This window comes from Quercus robur, chromosome 2 (genome assembly GCF_932294415.1).
Source record: "Quercus robur chromosome 2, dhQueRobu3.1, whole genome shotgun sequence".
Lineage (NCBI taxonomy): Eukaryota > Viridiplantae > Streptophyta > Magnoliopsida > Fagales > Fagaceae > Quercus > Quercus robur.
The window spans coordinates 71261722-71275339 of record NC_065535.1 but is presented as its reverse complement, the minus strand read 5'-3'; positions in this window follow the sequence as shown (position 1 = coordinate 71275339).

The following is a 13618-nucleotide window of genomic DNA, read 5'->3' as shown; positions in this document are numbered from 1 at the left end:
AAAATAAAAAATGGGAAGATATATAGACACAAGTCTATGCATGTCTCAAGATCAACATAACCATTCACTAATCATTCATGACAAGGTTGAAGATCTATTTACAACAATCACATAGATTTCAAGATTTTTCCTACAGTGATATGAGTGCATGAAAACAAGCAATGCTCGAAAATGCACAAAGCCATTAGCACAAAGGTACAAGGCAAAACAAGTTTTGAGACAAAACTCAACAAAGTCAATCAAGCTTTTTGATTTTCTAATTTTTATGTGATTTTTGGATTTTTGACACAAGAAACAAAAATGATTGAACAAACACAAAAATAACCAGCAGTATACACAAAAGAACAAACAAACACGAAACATGTTGCAAAAAAAATGTGTGCCCCAACACAGACAGATTTATCAAATTATAAAAATGTGAAGCACACAACACACAAGAGAGTCAAGGAATTGTACCGACACCAATGGTCTTACGGAGTGATTCAAACCGTGGACCATCGAGAGGCTTGGTGAAGATATCCGCCTTTTGATTGTCGGTGTGTATGAACTCAAGACACACAACTCTTTCCTCTACCAAATCCCGAATGAAATGGTAACGTATCTCTATGTGTTTGGATTTTGAATGCTGAACAGGATTTTTGGAAAGATTGATGGCACTGGTGTTGTCACAGAAGACACACATCGTTTCTTGAGGAATTCCATAGTCATGAAGTAATTTCTTCATCCAAAGAAGCTGAGTGCAGCAACTTCCAACAGCGATGTATTCTGCTTCTGCAGTAGATAGAGACACTGAATTCTGCTTCTTGCTCATCCACGAAACAAGATTGTTACCAAGATAAAAACAGCCGCCTGAAGTGCTTTTCCGATCGTCTACACTGCCAGCCCAGTCAGCATCCGAATACCCAGCAAGACACGCATTTGAGTCTTTTGAATACCACAGACCATAGTTTGCAGTACCATTCACATATCGAATGATTCGCTTAGCAGCAGTCAGATGAGATTCCTTCGGATTAGCTTGGTACCTGGCACAAACGCCCACACTGAAAGCAATGTCCGGTCTACTTGCTGTAAGGTAGAGCAAACTTCCTATGATGCTCCTATACAATGTAGGACTTACTTCAACTCCTGATGAATCCACATTCAGTTTAGTGGAAGAGCTCATGGGAGTGGAGGCATGTTTTTTGGAGTCTAGGCCAAACTTCTTGACAATATTTCTGGCATACTTCTCTTGAGATACAAATATACCCTCCTTCTGTTGTTTGACTTGAAGACCCAAAAAGAATGTGAGCTCCCCCACCATGCTCATCTCAAACTCCTTCTTCATCTCCTCAGAAAATTCAGTAGCACGATCTTCGATAGTTGCTCCAAACACTATGTCATCAACATAGACTTGTGCCACAAGGAGATAATCTTCATCATTTTTGACAAATAGAGTTCGATCGGCGTACCCTCTCTTGAAACCTCTATCTAGAAGATAATGTGTAAGACGATCGTACCAGGCTCTAGGCGCTTGTTTTAAACCATATAGTGCTTTCTTCAATCTTAATACATGATCTGGAAAATGAGGATCCTCAAATCCTTTTGGTTGCTCAACAAAAACCTCTTCATTTAGATATCCATTCAGAAAAGCACACTTAACATCCATTTGATAAAGTTTGAACTTCAAAGTGCACGCAATGGACATGAGGATTCGAATGGATTCGAGTCTTGCCACCGGAGCAAATGATTCATCAAAATCCACCCCTTCTACTTGTGTGTATCCTTGAGCCACCAACCGAGACTTGTTTCGGATTATCTCTCCATCTTCATCAGTTTTGTTTTTAAAAATCCACTTTGTGCCTATAACATGAACTTTCTCAGGCCGTGGAGCAAGTTCCCACACGTCATTCCTCACAAACTGATTCAGCTCTTCATGCATTGACTCAACCCAATTCTCATCTTGAAGAGCCTCTTCAACCCTTTTTGGTTCAAACTGTGCAAGATAACAGTGATATGTTACATGATTGGCTAGCAGAATATTTCCTTTCCTGAGGCGAATACCGTCATCAAGTGATCCTATGATATTACTTTCCGGATGATTCTTGATAATTCTTGAGGATGGCCTTTTTGAAGTGGAAACTTCATCACTACGAGAGATAGGAGGATGAACTTCTGGAGGAGTAAGAGGACTTGAAGTTCTAGACATCGATCTCGTTTCCCTTCTTGGGTTGATGGGAGTCGATTCTACTTCTGGTATAGGTTCTTCACCTTCTATATCCAAAGCTTCTACCTCAACATCAGGCTCTTCGGTGCTCGGCCCTTCTACATCATCAATCATTTCCACCTTAGGTAAGGCATCATCAATCTTGACATTTATGGATTCCATCACAGTCTTTGTTCTCTTGTTAAACACTCTATATGCTCGACTTGTAGTAGAGTAGCCAAGAAAAATACCCTCATCACTTCTTGCATCAAACTTCCCAAGATTCTCTCGATCATTTAAGATATAACATTTACTTCCAAATACCCGGAAATACTTCACTTTAGGCTTCTTCTCATTCCATATCTCATATGCAGTCTTCTTTGTACCAACTCGAAAGAAAATCCTATTGCCAATGTGACACGAGGTGTTGACAGCTTCTCCCCAAAATTTTTGAGGTATTTGCTTGTTAAGCAACATGACTCTTGCCATCTCCTGAATCACACGATTTTTTCTCTCTACCACTCCATTTTGTTGTGGAGTTTTGGGAGCTGAAAACTCTCTTTTAATACCATTCTTCTCACAGAAGGACTCGAATCTTACATTCTCAAATTCTCTCCCATGATCACTTCTAACTTTGGCTATTGGAATCCCCTTTTCATTTTGTAATTTCTTGCACAGAATCTCCAGCCTCTCACAAGCTTCTGATTTTTCTCTAAGGAATTCAACCCAAGTGTATCTTAAGTAGTCGTCCACAATGACCATAATATATCTTTTTCCCCCTAGGCTTTCAGTTCTGGTGGGCCCCATCAGATCAACATGAAGTAACTCCAAACAACGAGAGGTGGCTATCACATTTACCTTGTGATGACTTGCCTTAGTTTGCTTCCCCATTTGACATGCACCACAAATGGTCTTCTTTACTTTTCCAAACTTAGGAAGTCCCTCGACTGCTTCAAGTTTGGAGACTTTTGCTACTTGTTTGAAGTTGGCATGCCCAAATCTGTGATGCCACAGCTCCAACATATCCACCCGAGCACTTCTACACGATATTGGTGCCATGGGAACTATTCCATAACAATTATCCGTAGTCCGATTTCCTTCCAAAACCTGAATCCCCTCTTTATTGATGATCAAACATCCTTTCTTGGAGAATTGTACCAGGAAGTCGTCATCACAAATTTGAGTGATGCTCAGCAAATTCGCCTTCAGCCCTTTTATGAACAGCACATCTTTCAACAGAGGCAAACCGGGTATCTCAATGGTTCCTTTGCCTAGGACTTGAGCATGGCTTCCATCCCCAAAGGTCACATAGTCACCCACCTTTTCTTTGAGTGACTTAAACAGTGACTTATACCCTGTCATATGGCGAGAACACCCACTATCAAGATACCACAAACATGCATTAAACACCTTTAATGAGGTATGCACAAATAGGTTCACATGTGACAGACAATCTTGACCTTCAAACACAAACTCATCATCAGGTTTCATGCTACTTTTAGATTGATTTTTCATTTTCAGATTCTCAATCATCTCACACAACATTCTATTCTTTCTTTTATATTTCTTAATCAATGATTTTGATTCAGATATGCTACTGTGTAAGACAAGATTCTGATTCTCAAGATATTTCAGCATGTGAACAAAAACTCTAGCATGTTTCTTAGTTATTAATAACTCTACAAGATCATCAGTAAGACACCTTTCAGACATATGCATAGAGGCATTTTCACAAACACTTAAGCTACAATTCAGCATGGTATAAACGAAAACAACAACCACAACTCAGGGGTCTAGGATCACACTGAGGTAATAAAACCAACAGCAGTGTACCCGCTCTGATACCAATTGAAAGTTCAAAAACGTGTACCAATACACTTTTGAACGTTTAGACCCCCAAAAATTAACTTAACCAACACAAGCAATATGTTAAACAACAAGTGTGCGGAAACTTAACATATGCTATAATGTGAAATAGGATAAAAAACTATCTAAGCCATAACATAATAAAATCACAGCAGATAATATAAAGGCAGAGATAGAGAGGAAGGAAGATGCAAACACAAAGATAACACCCGATGTGTTATCGAAGAGGAAACCGAAGACCTCGGCGAAAAACCTCTCCGCCGCCCTCCAAGCGGTAATCAATCCACTAGAAAATACAGTTGGGATACAAGGACAGCAATAGACCCTCCAAGCCTAATCTACCCAGTGCACCTAAGCCCTCCAAACTTCTTGCTCCAACGAGGTTGCGCCGAACCTTTTTCTTTTCTAGCTTTCCGGATTCCGCTACTACACCGTAGCATCAACCAATGAAGATTGGCTCCTTCCTAACTGCTTCCCAGAACTCCAAACGACTGTCTCATAGAGATGATAATGGTGAGAACCAGGTTTGGTATAATGCCTCTCAAGGTTTTGACAATGGAGAGGAAGAGAGTGAGGGATTTTGATGAGACTCTAAGGTAGGGATTGTGTGTGAAACAATCTTGTTTTTCTTTAGGGTTTCTCTCTCAAAATTCTCTCTGGAAGCTCTCTTTCAATCGTGGGTTAAAGGGGTATTTATACTTGAGTGAAGAGGAATGTGAAACGTCAGGTTTTTCCAAAACAGGGGTGGCTCGCGGCTTGACCTCGCGGCTTGACCAAGTCGCGAGATCCAGTCGCGAGTTAACCGTATGGCCAGTTGTCCTGTTTTGTCCTGTAGTGCTCCAGCTAGCATGACTGTTCATCTTCCAGCATGCTTGGCACGTGTGCAGCTTCTGGCGGCTTGCAGCCGCAAGTCCACCCGCGAGTCCCAGCCGCGACATTCTGTTTTCTTGCACACTCTTGAGCAAACTTCACTCTATCTCACTCACTACCCTTACAACAAACCCACCTAAATACAGGGTTACTAAATGCTGAATTACAAGCAAATTTGGCACGGAATAAAGCCAATTAGATGGTTGAATAAATTCAACCTTACAACGTGTTAATTTTTAAAATTGAAAGTCCAAAAATCGAATTGACTCACATTTCAAAGTCCAAATATTTTTTTTAAGAACTTTTTGATATGTGATATGTGTTTGATTTAGGGCTTGTATATCTCCTGTAAGTAGAAAATTCAAGCAAATTACATGCTATATATTCAGGTAATAGATGATGGAGTATAAAATTATTAGTGTAAAATACTATTTCATTTCCTAAATTTTTTTTTCATTCCTAAATTAAAAAAAAAAAAAAAAAATTCATCCCTAAACTATTAAAAAGTTTATCTTTCGTCCTTAAACTATTAAAAAGTTTGTTTTTCGTTCCTAAACTATCAAAAACGTTTTGCTTTATGTTATTAATTAAACTCTAAAAAAGATCTTTTTTTTTTTTCTTTCAATCCTAAACTATTGAAAAAATTCTTTACAAAGTGTTTAAGGATGAAAAAAGAACTTTTAAAGTTTAGGGATGGAGAAAAAAAACTTTTGATAAAGTTTAGGGTCCAAAATAGTATTTTATCCAAATTATTATTATTATTTTTCTCTTATTTTTTTAGGGGTTTTGCCTTTGGATTTCACTTGAGTGTTAATTTGGTCTATAAACTTTTGATTTGAACTATTAACCCCTACAAATTATGTTTATATATAATAAATCAAACATTTTGTTAGTGTTTTATGTTAAAAACTAATATATTTCATGTTTCTCAGTAATTTAAAGTCCATTATTATCATACTCAAATATGCGAATCCATTAAATTTTAAAATAAAATACTAATATAAAATTTTTGATATGGCACAAACCTAGTGCACAGCTAAATGTTCAAATTGAAAGTCCAAAAACCGAATTGTCACACATTTCAAAGTCCAAATATATATATATTTGACTCTTCCTACAAGATTATGAGTATCACAAATCATGAAACATTCATAATTCATAATTTTAGACTAGGATAAGTAGTAGCCGATACAAAAAGATCTTTGGAGTGACTTATTGATATTGCATAATTATATAATAGAATATAGTCAATGGTGAAGTAAAAAATTTGTCATTAGGGTCAAGAATAAAAATTTAATAATTAAGTAATGTCCTTTCTTTGTATATACTATATTCCTACCACATATATATATATATAGTAGTATAAAATAGTACTATAAAACATAAACACAACTCAAGATATAAATTAAGTACTTCATAAGCAAATTTTTACTATAAAAAATATATCCATTCAAATTCAACTAACTTGAACAAAGATGGGGAGGGAACCCACGAGCTGCCAACCTCTTAAACTTCAACACTCTATTTTTTTTTATGATTATATTTTCTAGAAAATGAGTTATTTTTTAAAAAGTATTTTCTATAAAACTATCTCATTTTTCTATATCTGGTAATAACCTTAAATGAGTTGAAAAACAATTTTCTAACTTTTCTTATTTAATTCGTTATGAGATAAAGTTGTTTTCCAAAAAAATTTGATGAAAAAAATCTCTAAAAATAAACCATAATATTTCTGTTGACTAAAGATAGTTTTTCATTTACTATTTTCTTATGATGCTACTAAATACTAGAAAGTACCAAAAACTATTGTAGTTGCACGATTTTCCTGGCCCAACTTATATTGATCAGGCATTGGCCCAAAGTACAACCCACAATAAATATTTGTAGAGGATGGGTCAAAAGAACTTAGCCTCAGTGAGCCTAATCGGTCTGATACATGGATAGTATTGTTTGCAGAAAAAATAAAGACACCAGAATGAATCTCTCCCGTCTGATTCTATTTCTTCAGTTTCCAATACAGTTTTTCCCCCCTTTCTTTGAGGGACTCCTCTACATTATATAGTTCTCTTCCTCTCATCTCAACCTTACACCTGTCGATCATCTAAGCATCTACTTGAGCACCTGTCCCATCAGACGCCCTCATCAGTCCCTTTGTGAGTTGCAGAGGCCGAGGCGATACTGTTCAGGTGTCTTTTCCTCATTAATGCGGCCAAGGGGGTGGTTGGGGCGCAATTAATGTGGTGGTAGCTTTCTATGAGATATTTTGGATTTTATTCATTTTATATGTTGGGAGGATGAACTGAAATAGCTGGAGAGAGTTCCTCGTCTGGGATTCGTGATGTCCAAGGAGGAGTTACTCCTCGGACAGGTTTCCCTGGCGTTATTGGGATTGAGTAGGGCTTCATATGTGGTTTCCCTTCGAACAGAACGCTCCTCGGACGGGCCTGAATTTGGAATAGCCCATTATTTTTGGGCCGGGCCCCACAATAGCCCCTCAAAACTCCGGTTTTTATCTCCTTCCGAGGAGAAAAGCGGGGTTTTGGTGTTTATGAGAGGATGGAAATAAGGAGATCGTGTGGCGTGCGTGCGGACGGTTACTTTTGACGCGCTACAATTTACGAGGCGCGGCCATTAACTTCTGGAGACGTTATGTTCCCTTCATCCAACGGCGTGGCGGGGATCGAACGGCCATCGTTTTTTCTCGTATTTTTAGGCAGGAGCGATCTTTTCTCTCTCCTCCTGGCTATATAAGAAGTCAGAGGGGTTCAGTTCCTTCTTCTTATCTGTATTTCATAAACCTCAAAGGACTCCAGAGAACTTCATCGAATCCCAGAGATATACGAACACTTGCGTCCGTTGCGCCACCGTAGCCGTTCTTTGTGAAGCGTTTCGTCCAAGAGAGATTTCCAAGCGTCCCATTGAGCGTTCTGTGCAGGTACCAGTACATTTCGTTCTTTTCGCCGTTTCAATTCCCTCCTCGAACTTTACTTTTCTTCTTGGTCTCTACTTTCATTTCCCCATTTCAGTTCAGATTGGTAGATTCGAAAAATTAGTAAAAACTCCAGCCGCTATGGAGGCCTTTAGGGCTAAATACCACATTCCCCCTGGGGTTGGGCTGCGGTACTGTCCTCTGGAAGGAGTATTGACAGATAGAGTTAAGGGAGAAGTCGTTATCCCCATGATTGCTTTCATAGAGGGAGGGATGACACTTCCCATGCGTAGGATCACAAGGGAATACCTGTTCAACCATAGGTTGACGCCGTATCAGTGTGCCCCGAATATGTTCAAGATACTAGGCTGTGTAGATGTCTTAGACGAGCGGATGAATCTAGGCCTTACTTGGCACGATGTGGCTTATCTGTACGAATGTCACCGCCTCGGGGATGATGGGTATTATCTTAAATCCCGGAACGAGGACGTTAGGTTGATCTCTTGTCTTCCAGTATCCAATAAGACCGTGAAGAATGACTTCCTTATTGCTTCTGGGGAGTGGTTCGACGGTATTCATTGTCCAACTCGGGTAGGAAACCCAGGTGCGGCGCTTTTAGGATTGGTCCTTTTTGGGAAAGGATTTAGTGTTGAGGGGTTATTTTTCTTGCTTTCTTTGTAATTGGAAAATTTCATGGTCTAACCTCACTTTTCTTGGTTTGTTTGCAGACAAAATTCACGTTGCTCCTCGGATAAACTTTGTGAACGTGCCAGCGTTGAACTATCTCCTTAGGTCGGAGATTTACGTCGCCGAGGACGGACAGTTGCGTGCGGCCCATCTGGTTCTGGGCTATCAACCTCTGAGCAGCGCTTTTCAGGCAGTCGGTCACGCTATAAGGGCTGGCAGTCCGAGGCTGGCTAGAATTGACATGTCCAAGGACGGGTTCCTAGCTGACCACGATCTGCCACCAGTTGTGTTGTCTGGTGTCATAAATCCCTACTTAGCAGAGCAGCTACCCCCGGTAAACGAGCCTGGCGCTGCCGTTTTGGTTGAAGAAGGGGCTGAATCATCTCGTCTTTCCCTTGAGGAAGAGATAGATAAGTTTTACTTCGAGGAGGAAATTCAGCAAAACCCCTTGGTGGAGCTTTCTAATCCCGAAGCAGAGCAGGACCAACATTCCGCAGTTGGTATTCCCTCAATCGTTATCTGCTCGGACGATACTTCAGACGAAGAGGTAGAGCCCATGGCAGGAAAGGGAAAGTCTCTAAAGGAGCTGATGTCCTCCCGAGGGAAAGGTCAGTCATCGAAGGGTCAGTCATCGAAGGGACCAACTCCATCACAGGTCAAAACCCTTCCCCCTGTGGTCCCTCAGGGCGTCCGGACCCTGGCCTTAAGGTTAATCCGGACCTGAAGAAGAAGAGGCCGGTTGACACTCCTGAGGAAGGTGAGGTGATTGCCCAGCCGACCAAGCAGCAAAAGACTACGCGGGCGCCAAGGAGCAGAAGGGGTAACTCCTCGGAGAGCCGGGATGAGGAGAACCTTGCTGACGTGCGCGCTTCCCCTCGTGCATGGAACCCCAAGTTGGAACTGGATGGGGTTGCCATCCCTTTCAATGCTTCGGTCCGAGAGTATAACCGAGGCCGGGCAGGGTACGTGGCGGATGCCTTAGAGCAACCCTTACTCCTTCCTCGGGACATGGAGGCCTATAGGCGATTCTCTCAGCCCGAGCTCTTCCTATCCCTAAAAAGGGATCTCGCGTTGGTAAGTAATCCTTTTACTGTTTTATTAATTTATTTACCCCTGTTAGATTTCTTTTTCAAAACAATCTTGTTTCGTTCGTAGATTACTCAACAGGTGTTCGTGGCCGATGAGTTTTGCCGTGATAGCCGTAGTCGGGTTGAGGCTGAGACCCTGGCTCGGGCGGAGATGGAGAAAGCCTTGGGGTCCCTCAAGCACGAGCACCTTAAACTCACGGACGAGTTCAAGGTGTCGGAGAACCGGCGCAAAAGTGCAAAGGCTGGTTTAAAGAGTGCCGAGACCCAGGCGGAGGACCAGCGCAAAGTGCTGTACTCGACACAGATTAACCTCGCCACTAAGAGGCAGGCAGTGCAGGATCTCAAGACTGCCCTGCAAAAAGTTGAGGATGAGCTGAGACAGGCCAAAGAGGAGGCCCAGCTGATCCGAGAGGCTACTGAGGCTGAGAAGAATGCTGCTCGCCAGCTCGGGGCTGAAGAGACGGAAGCCAGGCTATCCGAGGAGATCCCCGAGGTGTGCAGGGATTACTGCAGTATTTCATGGGCTCATGCTCTCGATGCTGCAGGAGTTCCTGCGGATTCGGCACTAAGACTGCCCGAGAGCATCTTCTATCCTCAGGAGATCCGAGCTAACCCTGATGAAGCCCAAGTCGCTTCGGAGCAAGACCTGGCGGTGCCCGATGCCGTCCTCGTGCCTGATATGGCGAAGGATCCTGCCGCAGACTCTACCATTGAGGTTCCTCCTCCTCAGCCCGAGCAGAAAGAAGATCCTCCCGCTAAGGCTTAGCCTTTTAGGCTTTTGATCTTTGTACTCTTTTTTTTTTTTCTTTTTAATGAGAGTCGTCCTATTTTTCCATTCTTTTGTAAGGACCTCTCTTTCTAATGTACTCGGAATATTAATATAAAATGTTCGTTTTGCTTACTATGGATGTACGTCAGTAGCGCTCTTTTTTTTTTTTTTTTTTTTAAACATTTGCAACGATGTAGATACAGGTAAACGGTCAAAATAAAAATGGGTTTTTAGGCTGCGCATTTGAGGGTTGCGATGGTGCTAGACTGTGCGCATGCATTAAAATGATTTCCTTTAAGTAATAATCTCCCAATCCATCATAAGTAATAATTTCCCCTAAGTCTGTGGTCCGAGGGACCATGCAGGACTTAGGTTCTGTTTAAAACTTATGAATAGTTGCCTTAAGTATTAATTTCCCCTAAGTCTGTGGTCCGAGGAGCCATGCAGGACTTAGGTTCTGTTTAAAACTTATGAACAGTTGCCTTAAGTATTAATTTCCCCTAAGTCTGTGGTCCGAGGAGCCATGCAGGACTTAGGTTCTGTTTAAAACTTATGGTTTTTCTTGTGTACTTGGTTTCCCCATAGGCTTGAGTCCGAGGACCATGCAAGGCCTTGGTTCTGTCCAAAACTTATGGTTTTTCTTTCGTGCATTTGGTTTCCCCATAGGCTTGAGTCCGAGGACCATGCAAGGCCTTGGTTCTGTCCAAAACTTATGGTTTTTCTTTCGTGCATTTGGTTTCCCCATAGGCTTGAGTCCGAGGACCATGCAAGGCCTTGGTTCTGTCCAAAACTTGTGGTTTTTCTTTCGTGCATTTGGTTTCCCCATAGGCTTGAGTCTGAGGACCGTGCAAGGCCTTGGTTCTGTCCAAAACTTTATGGTTTTTCTTTCGTGCATTTGGTTTCCCCATAGGCTTGAGTCCGAGGACCATGCAAGGCCTTGGTTCTGTCCAAAACTTGTGGTTGTTCTTTCGTGCATTTGGTTTCCCCATAGGCTTGAGTCCGAGGACCATGCAAGGCCTTGGTTCTGTCCAAAACTTGTGATTAGTTGCCTTAAGTATTAATTTCCCCTAAGTCTGTGGTCCGAGGAGCCATGCAAGAACTTATAAATAGTTGTCAGTGGAACAGCAAGCAGCGGACAATCATGAAAGAAAACGTATGCTAAGCCATTCTCATTAATAACAATATCTTCTGAGATTATTTACATTCCATGGTCGAGGTACAGCTTTTTCATCCAAATCTTCTAGGTAGTAGGCGCCTATTCCGGCCACGGATGTGACACGGTATGGTCCCTCCCAATTGGGCCCTAACTTGCCCCAAGAGGGGTTCTTTGCGCTGCCAAGAATCTTTCTCATCACGAGATCACCTGGACCCAGAGGCCGCAGTTTGACATTAGCATCATACCCCTGTCTCAGCTTCTGGTGATAATAGGCCATATGAATCATCGCTTTTTTCCTTCTTTCTTCAACTAGGTCCAGACTCCGTTCCAATAACTCGTCGTTATCGTTTGGGGTAAACAATTTAGACCTTAGCGTGGGAAAGTTATTCTCGATCGGGAGCACGGCCTCAGCTCCATAAGTCATCGAGAAGGGGGTCTCACCGGTCGATCGTCGTGGCATCGTCCGATAAGTCCATAAGACGTGGGGGAGTTCTTCTACCCATCTCCCCTTTGCCTCGTCCAGTCTCTTCTTCAGTCCGTTCACTATGACCTTGTTCACGGCCTCGACTTGCCCATTTCCTTGAGGGTAGGCGGGGGTGGAATATCGGTTAATGATTCCAAACTCGCGGCAATACTCCCTAAAGTTCTTACTGTCGAACTGCAGACCATTGTCGGAAATGAGTGTACGCGGAGTCCCGAAGCGGGTGATGATGTTCTTCCAGATGAATTTTTGGGCGTCCACGTCCCTAATGTTGGCCAAGGGTTCAGCTTCCACCCATTTAGTGAAGTAATCAGTTCCGACTATTATGTATCGCTTGTTCCCCGCAGCTTTGGGGAAAGGTCCGACTATATCAAGGCCCCATTGTGCGAACGGCCATGGGCTAGGAGGGGGTTGAGAACCCCTCCGGGTTGGTGGATATTCGGGGCGAATCTTTGGCACTGGTCGCACTTCTTAGCGTATTCTTGGGCCTCTCTTTGCATGTTCGGCCACCAGTACCCTTGGGTGAGGGCCCTGTGCGCCAGCGATCTTCCTCCGGTGTGGCTTCCGCAAATCCCCTCGTGTAACTCCTCAAGTAAAGACTCAGACTCTTCTGGATGTATGCAGAGTAGGTACGGCCTAGAGTAAGAGCGTCGATATAGTTTGTGGTCTTCTGATAGCCAGAAACGAGGAGCATTCCTGCGTATCTTTTCGGCTTCCAGTTTTTCCTCCGGTAAGATGTCGTTTTGGAGGAAACTCTTTATGGGGTCCATCCAGCTAGGACTTTTTCTGATCTGATGGACTTGAGTCGGGTTTCTGCAGATGGAACTTGCCTGCGATAGATCTTCAACAAGGATCATTCGCGGCAGATTATGCGCCGAGGACGTGGCGAGAGTGGCCAGCGAGTCTGCATGGGTGTTTATGCTCCTGGAAATGTGCGTCAAACTGAAGGATTCAAAACTCGTCTGTAGCCGTTTGACTTGTCCCAGATACTCTTGCATCCTAGTGTCTCGAGCTTCAAGCTCGCCCATCACTTGTCCGACCACTAATCTGGAGTCCGAGAATGCTTCTATTATTCTTCCACCCAATTTTTGAACCATCGCCATCCCTTGAAGTAAGGCTTCGTACTCGGCTTCATTGTTCGTAGCCGAGAATCCGAGTCTTAACAATTTTTCAATGGCAGCGCCATCCGGCGATATTAATACTATCCCAACTCCTGATCCACTCTGGTTGGCCGCACCATCCACGTAGACCTTCCAATGCATGGTCCCCCCTGCTGAAATTGCTCCAACCAATTTTCCACCCAGGTCTTTCTTCTCGGTCATCGTTTCTATAGAGGGCTCAGCAAACTCCGCTACCAAGTCTGCGAGGACCTGTCCTTTGACGGAGGGTCGGGGCATATATTTAATATCGAAGGCCCCCAAAAGAGCACTCCACATGGCGATCCTTCCTGTGTAGTCAGCGCTTCGAAGAACGGCTCGAAGGGGAAGCTGAGTCAGAACGATGACCGTATGCGCCTGAAAGTAATGAGGAAGCTTACGGGTTGCATGCACTATCGCCAGAATTGCCTTTTCTAAAGGTAGGTATCGCACC